Consider the following 19,469-nt stretch of genomic DNA (forward strand, 5'->3'; position numbering starts at 1 on the left):
GGAAGGTTAAAAAAAAAAGTAGTGTAGAAGTCCGTGGATTAAGAGCTCTGAAGTAATTAGGGCTATTTGGGGTGGCAACAACTAACATTTATAAGAGGAAGCTAGTGTTACAATTTCTCATTCTTAGTGTAATATGAATATAAAAGGGAGGGAGTGGGAAAAATGTCAAATATTAAAATGCTTACACAATTCCTGGGTAAGCCCCATGACCACGTTTAAATGATTCCTGGTATTCACTCAATGTATCCAAATTATTTTGGAGGAGATTTTTAAGTCTTTATCACCCTCAACAAACATATTGAAGGTGGAATTTAGCACTTAAGAGATTAACAACAAAATTTTCAGTTAAGATTTTTAGGCCAATAGGTGACTTTGTTTGCAACAAAAAGCATTATTTGTTGACAGTGCCCTCCGCGGCCCTGGGATCTTTTGCTTCAAAAGGGTTTGGACGGAACAGACCTAGGGTCGCGCTTTCTTTCCAATTACTGCCCAACCTTTTTTCTAGTCACCACCTTTGGAACCACCTCAGCGATCCTCGGCCTCCGAGACCAGCCAACACCATTTTTTTGGCCTTAAATCTTCATTTGGGACCATGAGCTCCCAAATTCATCAGAATTATTCTACCGAGGTGGAGACCGCCATCAACCGCATGGCCAACCTGCAGCTGCGGGCCTCCTACCCTACCTCTCTCTGGGCCTCTTTTTCCACCCAGGCGACGTGGATCTGCAGGGTGTGGGCCACTTTTTCCGAGAGTAGGCCAAGGAGAAGTGCGAGGGCACCAAACGTCTCTTAAAGCTGCAAAACCAGTGCGGTAGCTGCACTCTCTTCCAGGACGTGGTGAGGCCTCCCCAAGATGAATGGAGTAAAACCCAGCATGCCATGGAAGCCACCTTAGCCTTGGAGAAAAACCTGAACCAGGCCCTTTTGGATCTGCATGCCCTGGGTTCTGCCTGCACAGACCCTCATCTCTGTGACTTCCTGGAGAACCATTTCCTGGATGAGGTGGTGAAGTTCATCAAGAAGATGGGCGACCACCTGACTAACATCCGCCGGCTGGCTGGCCCTCAAGCTGGGATGGGTGAGTATCTCTTTGAAAGGCTCACCCTCAAGCACCACTAAGAAGCCTTTGGAGCCCAGAGGCCTTTGAGGGCCCCCCTTGCATTTCCCTGGCATCTGCCTTTTGCCTGAGCCTCTCCCTGAAACAACTAGACACCCTTTGAACCACCCTGGAGCCCCTCCTATGCATTGGACCAAATGGAAACAATAAAGCTTTTAAGTGGCAAAAAAAATAATAAGTAAAGTATTGTCATTTGAACATGGAAACAACCGAGAGTATGGAAAGTTATAGACTGTCACAATTAATTTTTAAATTATTTTTTAATTTTACTTTTCAGTTACCATTTACATTCAACATTATTCTTAGTTTTCACGGTTGACTTTAATATTTTGTGTTTAATGTGAACTCTAAAATCCTAAGTGAAAAAAAAGTTTTTAAAAAAAGATCTGTCATATATATATAAAGAGAGAGCAAGCAAGTAAGCTTTTGTAAGGACATCTAACTTCAATTCTCAGAAAGGTATTATTTGCCCCTAAATGCCTTAGGAAGAAAATGATTTTTACAAATCTATTTGTGTTTTTAAAATATAAAATCTTAATAATCATGCCATAAAATTATGTAAAGATAATTTCTGCTTCTTTAAATGTTTATGACCTTTAGTTAAAGAAAACAAAAATTTCAGCCTTTAGATTTTACGCACTGTTGATTTTTTCTATTAATGTTTCATCATACCCCTTTTTACATGTTCTAACTTCTAGCTAAAGATCGAAGTAGAAGGCACAGAGTAGAAGTTGCAAAAACTGTTGCCAATATGACCTCCTTTTTAAAGTATTTCCAACAGTGAGTCCCTTTTCAAACTCTCTCCATCTAATCTCCTTTTCAGGGTCTTAGAGTTTCCAGAGAAGTGGTGCAGGACCCAAGTGAAAAGATTCTTTAAGAGAGTTTCAACCTTACCCAAAAGTAATGAGAAGCAATTTGGGGATTTTAAGAAAAAAGACATTCTGACCATATTTGAGTTTGAAAATTAAGGGCTGCAGGGTGGAGAATAGATTGGAGGAGAAAGCAGAGAATAGGATCATCTCTTATACTCTACAATCATGACATGCTTTACTATATTTCAATAACCAGATAAATACCATAGTAATTGGAAGGACTTTCTTTACTGCTTGAGCTCTCATTGAGCACTTTCTTTCTTTTAAATTCCAATAGCATTTTTTTTAATTCTGACAACACACCTTTACACTATAACCTCATCACAATGCCAGTGTCCTGAGGAGAGGAAGGTTACGGAGAGTATTAGTCATCAGTCTTTCAAGAACAGCTCCAAGAAAGACTCACAAGGTATACAGGTTGGATTCCTGGAAAGTACACTCTGAGATTGAATTTAGTTGATGAGGACAAAGGAGTACCCATGCAATCAGCATCTGTTGAAGGGAGGGAAAGGAAACAGGAGTGGGGAGAAGGAGAAGTCAAACAATAGCCTTAACAAAACCCATGAAAAGCTTTGGAGTTAGAATGGGCTTTCAGATGGCAAAGCCTTTATTCTTTACATCCATCAGCTATTGAGGATAGGACTTCCTGTGACTCTGTCTGAGGCAATCTCTGAAAGTGCTGAAAGCTCTCTGTAGATATCTCCTTCAGCAGCTAAGGCCTCAGTCATTCATTGAAGGGGGTCCAAGTGGTATACCACATACTGGGATAAGATAGCCTGGACTTCTGACCAAGCTGATTAAAATCTTTTATCAAACTTCATATATAGCAAGCTAATCATACATCCTAGTAGCTGTGACCTCCTCAGAAGAATGATGGATTTCCACTGTAGATAGACAGGTAGAGAGGAGGACTATGGAAGAGAAGAAAAAGAAACTGAGTTTGTACTGAGCTCCAAACTGCCAGAACGTTTGGGGGGAAAATATCTAGACATATATGTTAAATAGATATATGCTGCTAGAAGATTATTATCAACTAACTAGAGATACACAGTGCTGTGAACTCCTGGAGTAAATTAGACAATATACTTCACCTGAGTCTAGCATTGCCACAGGTCATGGGATAACTATTATACCTGATGCTCTCATTCTTGAGGATACACACACATACACACATATTACATATGTGTGTATATATCCTCAAGATATATCTAGAATACTATAATATTTACATGTATATATATTTAAAGATTTTATTTATTTTAGAGAAATGGGAAGGGAGAGAGAAAGTGAGGGAGGGAAACATCAATCGGCTGCCTCTCACATTCCCCCACCAGGGACCTGGCCTCCAACCCAGCCATGTGCCCTAACTGGGATTCGAATCAGTGACCTTTTGGTTTGTGGTCTTCTAGATACACTTGGAATAATTCAAGTGTTTGATGATACTCTTTAGCCACTGGAACACTCATGTAGTTTTTTGATTATCCATAATCAAACATGTAGCCTCATATGATTTCCTGGCTTTTGTGGCCCTAAGACCACTATATCATCTTTATCTCGGAGGAAACTCAAACAAATATATCTTTGAGTTTTGGATTTGAATGTCTGTGCTGTATTTTGTCAATAATTTAGCTAGTACTGAAAACTACAGTTCCCAAAATTCTCTTCCTTCTATGTTATTAGGTTAGAGTTGACCAAAAGAAGAACTGCATGAAATTTGGAAGGCAAAAGTGAAGTAGAAGTCATTACTCTCAGAAGGTCATTGAAGTAAGACATGGAAACAAACACATAAAGAATACTAGCAAGTCCTCGCTTGTCCTCACCTGCATTTGGCTCATTTTCCCAAATGTTGGCCTTGCTGATCAACAGTGATCCCAGGATCTCCACCAGTTGCTTGTCAACCAAGGCAATAGCTATGTGAAGTAATAACTTCTAAGAGGCAGCAATTTCCATAGACCTCACCACAAGTCCCCCTTTGCTATTGCACTTTGGCAGTGTTAAGTAGTTGGCTTCTTGCTTTTTCCTGCAAGCTTTGACTTGCCCACTAGGCAGGTATTTTTGAAGTACCAATTGGTGATTTCTCTGAGACTCTGACTCCCCTCTTTCATAATTTCATTCCAATAGCTCCTTTCACATTTTGTAAGTACCTTATTCCCACTATAAATTTTATAGTGGCTCTGTTATCCTGACAGAATTCTAAATGATACTATTTCCAGCAAAGCAAGTTAGAGGGAGCAGATATCAGTGGTCTACAAATGGTAATGACCTTTCAAAAGTGAAAGAACTTCTTCACCTCAACCTCAACCATACCCTGCCATCCATTTCCTCCTCTCATCATAAAAAGTGGCCTCCATCATCTCCATGGAGCAAGCGTGCCATGGTGGCACCTGAGGCTGAGGTGAACTCTGCCCGTGCACATATTTCTGGAGAAAGCTATATATGGCCATAATAAATGACACAATATATGAGACTGAACATGGCCACTGTAAATACTGTCTTTAAAACCTAAATCCATTTACTTGAGAGGCCTTAAAACTATTCCATGACCTGATATTCTTAACAAGGAACAGCACAAATGGCAGGAGGGCTAAACATATGTCAGGTGCAGTGTATCATATTCTTCTGGGAAGTCTAACTCCATATCGTATATATACCAGGTACCTATAAGGCAAGGTTATTTATGTCCAAGTGTCTTTGCTCAAAGACTGACATGGTCCTACAACCACAGATAGGAGTAAAATACTTCATCATGGAGAAACATGAAGCAGGCACTTGGGCCAAGCAGCACCTGAGGGAGCTCCAGAATTACTGCAAGCAGCCTTAAAGAATCAAGATGTTGCTTCACCACCCTGGCCAGGAAGCTTGGTTGGAGTGTGGAGTGTGGAATGTTGTCTCGATGTGCCAAGGCAAGGTTGCAAGTTCAATCCCCAGTCAGGGTTCATACAGGAATCAACAAATGAACACATAAATAAATAAGCGGAACACATATTGACCTCTCTCTCTCTCTCTCAAAATCGATCAATAAATTTTAAAAAATTAAAGATGTTGCTTCACCAGAGAGAAGCCCAGACAAATGTTGACCTGGTTGTATACTGAGGTCCATTCAAGACCCTAAATATGATCCACGAGGATGTCTGGAAATCCTTTTTCTGACAGAACTTTCTGAAGAACAACACTGCTTACATGATTTGATTCTGGAATCAAAGTAAGCTCAGGATGTCCTGGGAAAAATTATACTCTGATCCCTCAGAACTCATTAAAAAACTATTAACCATAGTTTGTAATATCCCTTCCCTTTCATATAGATTTAGTATAATTCTTAGTGCTTCCACCAAGATGGGGCACAATGTATTCTTCACATTGGGTCATATTCTGAAATAGAGCCTGCTGCCTTGCTGAGTAAGGAGGTGTTCTATCTCCATAAACTACCAGAAAATTCAAAGTGAGTCTATGTATTGCATTTAGTGTTATGTTTCTAGAGCGCATCCCTCAAGATCTTCAATGTCTGAATTTACCCCTCTCCTAGTAACTATCCACAGATGAAGTTTAAAAAGAATGATCAACCAGATATAGAAAGAAAACCTCTATGGCTGCGTAGCAAATAAACAATATGACTAGGTCACTCATCATACAACAGAGAAGTTGACCTTTAACAATTTTTATATATTCCTTCATCAACAAATACAGATGTCGTGCCTACTGCTTTCTTTATGCCCAACATCACCATCACTTTTGCCACAAGTCTATTCCTGGAAGAAATCCAAAACAACCTAAAGGAGTTACAGACATCCAATACAAAACTTTTGTGATTTCCATTATCACCCAAGCCCCTTAGCATATGAGTTTTAGTTTGTACAGTCAGCATTGTCCAGATCTTCCAACATGTGGATTGTCAATTTCTATCCACATGTTGGTCAAGTCCTTTGGCTTCTTCCCACAATCTGTCCCCATCAAAGAAATTCACAATGCCTCCCACCCATGCTTCCATCATCTGGCAAATTGTATGGTCACCCATCCTCTGCTTCAACATCATCACCATATTACTTTCCATTTCCTATCTTCAGATCTGTCCCCACCCTCTCCTTCAGAGCCCAACAAAACTGCAAGGACTTATCCTGAATACTCCACTATATCCTTAGAAACTTCTCTGAGCGCTCATTTTACTCCCTTTCTTTAATTGAAATCTGGCTGTCCCTTGAAGATACCACTTCTCCTAAGCCCCACTCTAGTGCATGTTTGTTGGCAGGTAAATATGAAAGTTACTGTCTAGTGGCTTCTATTGTCTTAGTAAAATAGGGGGTGAGATCATCTAAAAGTGATCAAGGAGGTGTGTGGGGATGTGGTTAGAGATCAGAGTAAAATGTTGTGTTTCATTTCTAAATCATGAGCAAGTTTTATTTCCTCTGATTTCAAAATAAATTTTGAATCCAACCACTTCCAGCTATCTCCGCCACAAACACAGAAGTATAAGACCGAATTATATCTTGTCTGAAGATACCAAATCAGTATATCTGACTGGTCTACCTACATCCTATTTGTCTCCTCCATATACACAAATAAGACGACCTTTTCAAAACACAGATCATAGCACTATCTGGCTCAATACATTTCAATGGTACTCCATCTCTCGTTGGTAAAGGCAGAAATCCTTACAATGGCCCACTCTGATTGGCCTTTACTTGCTTCCTAGACTGATATGGCAACATGCTTTATACAGCTTCCTGACATAATGGAACAATAACATTCTTTCAACTACTTGATGCCACCATAATTCCTTTACCACAGGAACTTTGGATGAATATGGTTCATCCTTCCTTTACTTAGTTAGTTCCTACTTTCCCTAAAGATCTCAAATCAACCATAATTTCTCAGGAAAGCACTATTATATTCTCTTATAGTACCATGTACTTCTTCATTATAGCACTTAACATAGTTATAATTTTCCCTTAATTACAGTTATATTATTATAATTGGTTATATGAGATAGTTATTATATCTAGTAATTATTCTCATCAAATAACTTTTGGATTAATGTAAAATGTCTTTCCCTCACTTAGCTTGTACACTCAATAACAAAAGGGACTATGTCTCTTTTTGCTCATCATTGTTTCCCCAAGTTCTAGCCCAGTGCCTAATACATTTATGGTCAGTGCTCAATAAGAATCTGTTAAATAAATGAAAGCTTAAGTTGACTGTCTTGAACACTGAGGGAGACAAATACAGAGAGCAAATTCTGTGGCTCCTCTCATAATAGATATGTACCACCCATTTCTACTCTCTAGCCTGTAAAATAACAAGATTCCTGACCCATAAAGTGCAGACCTTCCACTTCTAGGTTTACTATCCTTGCATTCTAAATTTATTTTTATTAATCCCTGTGCACATGGCCTTAGAATTCCACTTTGGAACCAATACCTTTGCAACTTACCCCAACTGCCAGGGAAGAGGAGCCAAAATACACAATAGAAAATGATCTGGACTTTGCCATTATTATAGCTAGACTTCATCTGGTAGAGACAGCACTTAGTAGAGGAAAAAACATATGAACAACCACAGATGTGATTCCCTCATGTAAGCCCCAGTGGTCTTGGCTGAGGCACTGCTCCATAACCAGAAATAGGGTTTTGGTCCCTATAGAAATGAGGGTGAAGTCCTACAGAGTAATGAAAATGAAGTAGTTTGAAGTGGGAATGATCATTAGAACACTTTTTTGAGAGCAAGCCAAGAATCAGAAAGAGGAAACCAAATACCAAGTCTAGTTCAAAGGACAGGGGCAGGACTATAAAGTGGGAATGGAGCCACCATCCGAGGCCAGATGGACTATGGAATGAATGAGTGCAGATCAGGAACCAGGGAGGTGTCTACACTATAATTATAGTAAACAGATCAGAGAAGGCAAATGCCTGAGGTCATGGCTCTAAATGACTGATTTAAGACATATAGGTGGAATAGAACTTCAGATCAAAGAAAACTGACAATACTTTCCAGGGCAAGCCCTGGGAAAGTCTTCCCTTCCTTAAGAAGGGGAGCCTGGGTGTTTGTGTAAAGATCAGAGGAGAAATCCCCCCCTAACCAGTTTCCTTTAATTCAGGCCCCTCACATACTCAGCATGTGACCCACACCCCAGCTTCTCTGGTAACTAACAGGGAGTGTCACATAATCTAACCCTTCTCACATCTAGAGTTCTAAATACTCTAACTTCATTGCCACCTTACTCCTTTCTCCCACTGTATTCTTGTGTTGACACAACTTATGACTCTGATTTGTCTTCTGGGTTTTGGGCCAATATCCATTCCTTTCTTCTGACAACAGACTGAATTTTATCAACCTGCTTTCCAGCTTTTTACTTTGGGCAATGCTTTATACTTACATTTTTCCTGCTTTTGTTTCTAGCTACCACAGATAATGAACTAAACTATCTGATACTGCCTCTGGAGTCCTTTATCTAGCTTAAACTTGAGTAGCTGATTTCTCAACATGTCTTAAACCTTCCCACTCTCAGGGTAGCAAGGGCAGGACTTATAGAATATATAACTTGATATGCAGGGTTTTTTTTTTTAATTTTTGATTTATTGTTTTTCTGTTACAGTTGTCCCACTTTTTCCCCCATTGCTCGTCTGCCACCCCTTCTCCCACAGTCAATCCCCACCTTATTGTACATGTCCATGGGTTATTTGACTATAATAGTTCCTTCCCCTACTTAACCTCTTTCTTTCCCTCCTCTCCTCCCCTCTGGTAACTGTTAGTCTGTTCTTTGTTTCCATGCCACTGGTTCAATATTGCTCCTTTGTTTGTGTTGTTCATTAGTTCCCTATGTTAGGTGATATCATATGATATTTTTCTTTCATTGTCTGGCTTATTTCACTAAGCATAATTCTCTCTAGTTCCATCCATGCTATCACAAATGGTAGGAGTTCCTTTTTTCTTTCTGCTGCATAGTATTCCATTGTGTAAATGTACCACAGTTTTTTAATCCATTTATCCACAGATGGGCATTTAGGCTGTTTCCAGCACTTGGCTATTGGAAATAGTGCTGCTATAAACATAGGGGTGAATAAGTTTTTTTGAATTGGGGTTTTGGTATTCTTAGGGTATAATCCTAGCAATGGAATTGCTTCAAAAGGCAGTTCCATTTTTAGTTTTTTGAGGTAATTCTATTCTGTTTTCCATAGTGGCTGCACCAGTCTGCATTCCCACCAACAGTGCACCAAGGTTCCCGTTTCTCCACATCCTCACCAGCACTTGTTGTTTGTTGATTTGTTTATGATGGCCATTCTGACTGGTGTAAAGTGGTATCTCATTGTGGTTTTTATTTGCATCTCTCTGATGGCTAGTGATGTTGAGCATTCTTTCATATGCCTATGGACCCTCTGTGTATCCTCTTTAGAGAAGCGTTTGTTCATGTCCTTTGCCCATTTTTAAATTAGGTTGTCTTCTTGGTGTTGAGACATGTAAGTTCTTTATATATTTTGGAGATCAATTCCTTGTCTGAGGCTTCATTGGCAAATATGTTTTCCCATATGGTTGTTTCCCTTTCATCTTGCTGATATTTTCTTTTGCTGAGCAGAAACTCTTTAGTTTGTTGTAGTCCGGTTTGTTTATTCTTTCTTTTATTTCCCTTCCTTTAGGAGATATATCAGTGAAAATATTGCTATGTGGATAACTGAAATTTTCTTGCCTATGTTTTCCTCTAGGACTTTTATGGTGTCATGGCTTACATTTAAGTCTTTGATCCATCTTGAGTTTATTCTGGTGTGTGGTATAAGTTGGTGGTCTAGTTTCATTTTTTCGCACGTCCCTGTCCAGTTCTCCCAGTTATTAGCTTTTATTTTTATTTATATTTTAAAAAATCCTCACCCAAGGATATGTTTATTGATTTGAGAGAGACAGAGAGACATCAATGTGAGAAGGAACATTGCTTGGTTGCATCCCATATGTGCCTCAACCAGGGACCCAACCCACAATCTAGGTATGTGCCCTGACTGGAGATTGAACCCACAACATTTTAGTGTATGGGATGGCATTCCAACTAATTGAGACAGACACCCACATCTGTTAGCTTTTAAATAATTGTCCAATTTCTTTTGTTTCCTGTAGGTAGGCCTTATCTCACTAAATAAATATTAACTTTCTTAAGGAATAATATTGATTTTATATTATCTCTCTTGTGCTTATAATACTGAGTACCTAACAAGTAATGACAAATTGTAGGTAAGGGACAATGGGTTTGGCAATTAAGCCTAAGTTAAATGCTACCAGATCCTACTCAACACTTCTACAATCAAATTTAATAAAATACTCGTCGTCGTCGTCGGCAGCCGTCCGTCTCGAGTGCAGTCCGACTCGGGAGTGACATGGTATCTGTCTCCTCCCGTGTTGAATCGACATCTTGCGATGACGCTGAAGCTACAGAGCCTGGGCAGGGTAATATGGAGGGTCTGCTGTTGCCCATGCAGCAGACCCCCCCTCTCTTCGCAGCTGAAGGGTCCAAGGGAAAGACGGAGTCAATACAGCTTGGGTTCAGGTGCACCGCAGGAGTTGCCGGTGTTGACCACAACATCAAACCGCCTTAGGGACTCCGGCTCCAGATTTTCTGTCGGGATTTACTCCCTTAGCCTTTCCCCTGAAGAGGTATGCCGCAAGGCAGCGGAGGTTTTTTGGAGTCAGAGTTTTCCTTCTCTGATGTACCCTGACTGGAAGATCGAACCAGCGACACTTAGCTCGCAGGCCGACGCTCAATCCACTGAGCTAAACCAGCCAGGGCTAATAAAATACTATAGTCTTAATAAGTAAGATAGTTTTCAAAATTATGTGTTTGTTTTCAAAGAATGCACATTATCAGCTCTGGCCAAATAGCTCAGTTGGTTAGAGCATAGTCCCAATACATCAAAGTTGTGGGTTCAATCCCTGGTCAGGATACATACAAAAAGCAACCAATGAATAAATAAATAAGCAGAACAACAAATACTCTTTGCTATCTCTCTCTCTCTCTCTCTCCCAAAATCAATAATAAAGAAGAATGTACATTATGTCAAATCACAGAGATTTACAATTGGAAAGACCCTCAGAAATTATTTACCATAAACCTTGTATATTGCCGAGAATCTACTTAATATTAATATTGATCTCTAAGCTTGTGGAAACAATCATAGAAGGATAACTTATAAGGTAGGCCAAGGACAGTTTCCTGAAAAAATGACATTCAAGACAAATTCTAAATTATTGGTATGAGTCACCTAGGTAAATGGGGGGTGCAAAAAGTATGAAGTAAAGCATGGGGGAGGAGAGGCAGAAGTGTCTGCTGAGTTTGAGCTACTTGAAAGAAAGCTGAAACAGAAAGAATAATGAGCTAGAAGCAGCCAGATTTTGAAGACCTTCCTAAGAATTATGGACTTTATCTTATAAACAGTGAGAGAACATTGACAAGTTTTATAAGGAAAATATACTTGTGTTTTCACCACACAAAAAAATAATACTATATGAGGTAATGCATATGTTAATTAGCTTGATTATGGTAATCATTTTACAATCCAGGTGTATATCAAGACGTATTGTAAACCTTAAATAGATAAAATTGTGGTCAATCACACATAAATAAAGCTAGAAAAAACTCATTATTATTTAAGTTATTTACTTATTTACTTTTTTTTTTATCCTCCCAAGAGGACTATTTCTTTTTATTCCTGTTAGAGAGAGAGGAAGGGAGAAAGAGCAACATTAATGCAAGAGAGAAGCATTGATTTGTTGCCTCACGTCCATGCTTGGATCCGGGATGGCATGCTTCTGGACCAGAAATCAAACTTAGGCATGTGCTCTGACCAAGAATCGAACCAGTAACCTTTAGATTATGGGATGACACTTCAACCAACTGAGTCACACCCCCAAGGCATTATTTAAATGTCTTTAGAGACAAATGACTCCTTAAGGAACCGAAAATAACATATTGTAGTGTTTGTTAAATATGTAGAGATAAAATAAGGCAAAATACTAAAAAGGCAGGAAGGGAAAATAGAATTAAACTTTTGTAAGGTTTTTACACTGTATATTAAAGTTAATATAATATGTAATAATATAATACTTGAAAGTAGAATGAGGTAAGTTAAAGATATATAGTACAAATCATAAATAAGCTAACAAAGGGGATAACATGGAGTAAAAATTGCACAATTGCTCCAAAAGAAAGCAGAAAAACAGGGAAATGGCAACAAAAAACAGATAGGACAAATAGAAAAAAAGTAGCAAGACAATATACTTAAGCTCAAACATATCAATAATCATATCACATGTAAATGGTCTAAACACTTATTTAAAAACCAGAGATTGTGCCTTGGCTGGTGTGGCTCAGTGGACTGAGCACCAGTCTGTGAACCAAAGGGTTGCCAGTTCGATTCCCAGTCAGGGTACATGCCTGGGTTGAGACCAGGTCCCCAGTTGGGGGTGTGCAAGAGGCAACCAATTGATGTATCTCTCATAAACATCGGTGTTTCTCTCCCTCTCTTTCTCCCTCCCTACCCCTCTCTTTAAAAAGAAAATCTTTAAAAACCAGAGATTGTAAGATTGGATAAAAACAAAGACCAACTATGTGGACATATAAGTTAAAAGTAAAATGATGAAAAAAAAGCCTCATGCTAATACTAATCAAAATAAAACTGGGTGGTTATATAAATATCAGACAAAATAGATTTCAAAGCAAATAATATTACCAGAGTTGAAAAAGGACATAAAATAGACAAATTACTTGAAGTACACTAATTACTAAAGTTCATTCAAGAAAAAATACATAAGCTAAATAACTTTATAGTCATTAAATAAAGTTTTTAGTTAAAAACTTTCTCACAAAGGAAACACTATGCCCATATAGCTTTAATGGCAAATTCTACCAACCATTTAAACAAAATAATAGCAATTCTACACAAACTCTTCCAGAAAATTAATGAGGAGGGAACACTTTTCAAATCATTCTGTGAGGACCACATTACTTGATACCAAAACCAGAAAATGACATTATAAGAAAACTATAGACTAGTATATCTCATGAATATATATGCAAAACTTCTTTTATTGATTGATTGATTGATTGAATGAGAAACGAGAGAAAACGGAGAAATAAAGAGAGAGAGAGAAACATCAATTTTGTTGTTCCACCCATTCATGCATTCATTGGTTGCTTCTTGTATGTACCCTAACCAAGGATTGGACCCACAATCTTGGTGTATTGAGATGACGCTCTAACCAACTGAGCTATCTTGCCAGGGCTATGCAAAACTTCTTAACAAAATACAATAATATACAAAATGGATAATAAATCATGAGCAAGTGGGATTTATCCCAAGAATGCAAGGTAGGTTTGATAGTCAAAAATCAATCAATGTAATTCATTGTAATATCAGACTAATAAAGAAAAACCACATGATCATCTCAATAAATACAAAATGGCATTTGAGAAATACAAAATCTATGCCTGGTAAGAATTCTCAAAAAAATAGAAAGAGAAAGAAATGTCTTCAACCTGATAAATGGCATATATAAAAAATCTATAGCTAACGTTGTACTTATAGTGAAAGACAATGTTCTCTTCCTAAAACCAGGAACAAAGAAATGATGCCTATCTTACCATTTCTAATCAACACTGTACTGGTGGCTCTAGCCAGTGAAATCAGGCAAGAAAAAGAACTAAAAGACATCAAATTGGAAAAGAAGAAATATGATTCCCTTTATTCACAGACAACATGATTACTTAAATCTACTTAAGATTGTCCACCAGTGAATTATTATAACCACTCCAAAATAATGATAACTAATTGAATTGAGAACCCTAGATCAATAAATTTGACTCTAACATCATGTTCCTTTCTTCTTCATCCTTATATATATTCCAGTTTTGGGGAGCTGTTGGTAAATTAGCAAAATCTTGCCACATTTTGTGCACAGAACTTTGCTTAATTGATTATGAGTCCAGTTATAGTTCTGGACTGGATCAAGTGGTATGACATGAGGTTGCTCCCTCAAATTAGATTGCTACAGGGATTTCAGGCATTTGAAGGACAGTTTCAGCATAAAGAGAAGAGGAGCTGCTGGCAAGGAAGACCCACTGAAGTTTCAGATGTTTTGTGGACCACTTAGTTATCTGAATTCACCCAAAGTTCTCAGGGTCCCATTATATCCTACACCTAAAGTCCCTGTTTACACATCAGCCCGAGAAATCCTGTAAACTCAACTTTCATTTTAATTCTGCAATTGAGAAGATCAGACTCTACATTTTATTTTCAGGTCTGATTGTCTTGCATCTAAAGATATGAGTTTCTTCTTTTTTTCCTTATTAATTTGTTTGTTTGTTTATCTATCCTTCAAATCCTCACCTAAGGATATGTTTTTTATTGATTTTAGAGAGAGAGAGAGGAAGAAGGAGAGTGAGAAACATCAATAATTTGCTGCCCCACCCCCGGTACAGCCCTAACCAGGGATGGAACCCACAACCTCGGTATGTGCCCTGATGACGGATCAAACCCACAACCTTCTGGTGTATGAGACAATGCTCCAACCATCTGAGCCACCTGGCTAGGGCACAAGAGTTTTTTGTAGGGCAATCACAGAAGCTCCCTGAATCTCAAATCTTGCCTGAAGCCTGGAATTTAAAATCCTAGGTTTATCATGGCCTTTATTTAATGTTTCTTGGTACATTTAAAAGCAGAGCCCACTCCACAAAACTTATACTCCTCATTCTCACTGTAGTCATATGGTTTGCTAGTCTTGCCTTCAGTAAACACTTCATTCCAGGCAATCACAAAGTGATTCTTTAAGTAAAAGCTTTTCTGGTTCCCACCTGCTGATGCTAGAGTATTTTTGCTCCCATAAAACTCACCGAGGTCAGATAACTAATCACAGGTCCCCATTTTCTTGAAAGGATGCTGTCTATAGCAACTTTTGGTACTTCTTTATTGGCAGAGTTACATTGAACATAGATTATACTGTAATTTAAGCAGAAAGAGATATATTACAGGGCATTAAGTGACTTACAAAATTATTTTAGTGGACAGATAAAATTGATTTTAGGTGAGCTTCCAGAATTAATACTTAAAGCCCACAACTCAGAAAAGGGCCACCAAGGGAGCTACTACTGCTCCTGCCAAGATCAGGAAAGTGCCTGCCAAGTTTAAGTCATAGCTGAAGCATCTGGCTCCAAAACCATGTGTAGCTCTGTTGCTAAAGCTTTTGGGTAAAAAGTACCATTGTGGTTACAATCAGAAAACTTCCTCCCAAATCTTGAAGTTTATGCTTTAAAAGTTTCTGTCAAAATTTGTACCAGCAAAACGCATGTCCTACACTCTGTCTCTCCTCTTTTCTCAGTTCTGACTTCAAGATTGGAAGAAGCTATATCAGATATGAACCGCTATTTTCAAGGCAGGCTGGAAAAAGTAGTTTTTACTCTTCCAATGTCTTCTGTACAGGAAGACACATTAGGAGGAGGCTAGGCCTTTCTATTCTCCTGTATGTAATGTTTGTCCCTCCAACTACTTGTATGCTTCTCTTGTTCCTTCATTAGTTCTTTGTTCAGCTGTCACTTTTAAGAGGGTAGCTTCTGTCTATCGTGGATATGAGTCTCCCCCTCTTTCAGCACACTCTATCTCCTTCTTTTAAATTTGTCTTATTCTCCAACTGGAATAGAAGTTAAATATGGGCAGAAGTTTGGTTTATTTTGTTAACAGCTGGGTCCTCATTGACTAAGCAAATGTTCATTATTTGCATGAATTAATGGCAAGCCACCAAATTCACTAGGCGCAGTGTAGATATCTTTGGTCATAAGAAATGTTCCTTCGGTTGGTGAAATTTATCATGTTTTTCCTTATGGATTATGCTTTTTAGTATCTTGCTTAAGAAGTCCTAACCTCCTATGTAACATATGCATATTTTTTAAGTTTCAAACTTTTGCTCTTTAGATTAGGTCTTATATATGGTATTAAGTGGGGCATTAATTTCATTTTGTCCAGTTCTCTCATCATTGACTGACTAGTCCCTTTTTCTCTTCTGAATTATAATATCCCCTCTGTCATGTACCAAGTTCCCATATATGAGGGCAGACCCCAAAAACTGGAATTTATTTTTTAAAAATTGTGTATTTACTTACATATTTAAACTTTAGACACCTTCAAAGTACTCTCCATTTGATGCGGTACACTCATTGAGACTCTTTTCCACTGCTCAAAAGTTTTTGTTTTGGATTTTTTTTTACAAATTGAAGGCTTGTGGCAGCCCTGCATCATGCAAATCTATCAGTGACATTTTCCCAGCAAAATTTGCTCACTTCATGTCTCTGTGTGACATGTAATATTTATAATATTCCAAACATTTTCATTATATTACATATGTAATGATGATCTGTGACCAGTAATCTTTGATGTTCCAAATATAATAATTTTGGGGCACCACAAGCTGTACCCATATAAGATGATGAACTTAATCAATAAATGATGTGTGTTCTGACTGCCCCACTGATTAGCACTTATCCCATCTCTCTCCCTCTCATTGGGCTTCCCAATTCCTGGAGACACAACAATATTGAAACTACGACAATTAATAACCCTACAATGGCCTCTAAGTGTTCAACTGGAAGGAAGAGTCCCACATTTCTCACTGTAAATCAAAGGCTAGAAATCATTAAGTTTAGTGAAGACCTGTCAAAAGCTTAGACAGGTTGAAAGCTAGGCCACTTATGTCAAAGAGTTAGCCAAGTTGCGAATGCAAAGGAAATGTTCTTGAAGGAAATTAAAAGTACTACTGCAGTGAACACACAAAAAATAAGAAAGCAACACAGCTTATTGCTGACATGGATAAATTTATAATGGTCCAGATAGATCAGACCAGCCACAGCATTTCTTTAAGCCAAGCCTAATCCAGAGCAAGGCCCTAACTCTCTTCAGTTCTATGAAGGCTAAGAGAGGTAAGGGAGCAATAGAAGAAAAGTTTGAAGCTAGCAAGAATGTTTCATGAGGCTTAAGGAAAGAAGCTGTCTCCATAACAGAAAAGTGCAAGGTGAGCAGCAAGTGCTGCTGAAGTTGCAGCAAGTTATCCAGAAGATATAGCCAAAGACAGTTGGTAAATATGGTTACTCTAAATAACAGATATTCAATGTAGATGCAACAGCCTTATAGGTATTGAAAGGAGATGTCATCTAGGATTTTCATAGCTAGGAAGAATTCAATGCCTGGCTTCAAAGTTTCAAAAGACAGGCTTATTCTCATAGGTGCTAATGCAGCTGTTGACTTTAAGTTGACATCAATGCTATTTTACTGATCCAAAATCCTAGGATCCTTAAGAATTACGTGAAATCTACTCTCCCTGTGATCTATCAATGGAATAACAAAGCCTGAATGACAACACATCTGTTTACAACATGGTTTATTGAATATTTTAAGCCTACTGTTGAGGTCTACAGCACAGAAAAAGATCTCTTTCAAAATACTACTGCTCATTAACCATGCACCAGGGCACCCAAGAGCTCTGATGGAGATGTAAAATGAGATTGATGGTGCTTTCATGCTTGCTAACACAACATCCATTCTGCAGCCCACAAATCAAGGAGTAATTCTGATTTTCATGTCTTATTATTTAAGATTGTACACCTTTTAAGGGTATAGCTGCCATAAATAGTGATTTCTCTAATGATTCTGGGTAAAGGAAACTGTAGTAAATAGGTCTTTAGTAATGTAATGGTAAGGTGTGGGGAGAAGGGAAGAGTTATATTGTTCTATTTAGGTCTCGGTCTCTGGTGAGCCTCTGCCCCTAAACCAGTGATTTTCAACCTTTTTAATCTCATAGCACACTTAAACTAATTACTAAAATTCTCTGGCATACCCCCAAAATGTATTTTTTGCCAATATGACAAAAAAATCAGTATAATTTTTATTGATTTACAAAACAAATAACAATTACCTACGCTTCTGCTCCAAAGCGACTGTTGTTGTTGTTCTGGTTCTGTGAAATACACCACTAGCATCTTGATAGAAATTGAGTTGAATCTATAGATTTTTTAAAAATCAGGTGCCTATATTTGTATATAAGAATTTCTGGTACCAAGAATTAACCAATCAGATGCAATCTTACTATGCCACGTGACCAATAAGATGCAATTGTATTGTATGATCTATATATTTATGGTTCAAGACAAAGCATTCACACCTGACAACTATTGTGTGTTGGCTGTTGTCACTTTTCTATTTGACAGTCTAAAGGAAAAGAGGTCACTGACCCTGACTAGTCAGATATTGCATGTTTTAAAAATTATTGTGGTACACTGGTTGAAAATCGCTGCCCTAGAATGAATTTCAGTAAGCCTTCTTAGTCTCTTCCCTTCCCTCCCCCACACCCCGCTTAGGAGAGACAGGATGGCTAGGGGGAGCTAGAGTCGGGTATTTCCTTTCTTCCAGGTAAATTAGACTTTGATAAAAATCCCAGCGGGTTAGGCTTTGGTAAAATAGTCTGTTTTCAGGACAGGCCTTTTTAAGAACATAATGCTCTGGCATATTTCAAAATGGTTACTTTCCCTCTCCTCCTGCAAGAAGTATGAACATCAAATTTTCCTCCAATATTCACTGTGAGGACCTGGTAGGGTTCCTAAAGGTAAAACCCACTAAAGCATGGGGCTCTCCTTTGATTAGATCTCCCAAGGATTTTACCTCTCAGACTTAGTCACTATAAGCCTGTAGCAATATTTTTATTCCAGTTCAGGTCCCTACCACAGCGCTGGTTCTCACGGAGATTTCTGTGCTAGTATGCTGCAATTCTCTGTGTCTACTTGTCTTGTGTATCTAATTTTGGGCTAGTGGTTGTTCTATGACCTCACTTCTCTGATAGAACTATGAAGAGTTGTTTTCAGTTTGTTCAGCTTTTTATTTGCTGTGAGAATGGAGTGGCAACTTTTAAGCTTTTTATATGCCAGACCAGAAACTGTGCATTTTTAAAAGTCATTATGTGTGAAAATGTCAAAGATTAGTTATAATTTATTCTATTTTCTGGGTTAAGTTATATAAAATATTTGCATATTTGAGGATTTAAGGTTATGGGAGAATCCCTTGCATGAATGCCAAGGATCTACTAAACTATTTTCTAAAAGGAAAATGCATAAACTTTGCCCTTTTGTCTGAGCTATACCCAGTGCCCTAAATAGCATATATCATACAGTAGATACTAATAAGTATTTGTGAGATAATCAATAAATGAATGACAAAAAGATTACTTTGGGAATCCCTGGTATCTTTCAGATATTACCAGACTACTTCCCAACTTTCTAATGGACTTAATTTATCTTGAGAAAGAAACAAGCCAGGAATTGTTCCAACTTTTAATATTGCTGCTAGTAGTTAATATATTTGTTTGCTCAGAACTTGAACTCTGCAAATGCTTCTCTTAATGTTCAATTTGAAAGTAACAAATTTAGGAACTCACAAATCTCTATGTAGTTGTTCCATGCAATAACTACTTTAAGT

General features: G+C 38.1%; 1 pseudogene; it reads left to right on the top strand.

The window, feature by feature from the left end:
- The first annotated feature begins 592 nt into the window (after positions 1–592).
- Positions 593–1,119, top strand: LOC150019992 (ferritin light chain pseudogene; annotated as a pseudogene).
- Positions 1,120–19,469: the final 18,350 nt, after the last annotated feature.

Source organism: Furipterus horrens, unplaced genomic scaffold (assembly GCF_987537825.1).
Source record: "Furipterus horrens unplaced genomic scaffold, mFurHor1.1.pri manual_scaffold_2, whole genome shotgun sequence".
Taxonomy (NCBI): domain Eukaryota; kingdom Metazoa; phylum Chordata; class Mammalia; order Chiroptera; family Furipteridae; genus Furipterus; species Furipterus horrens.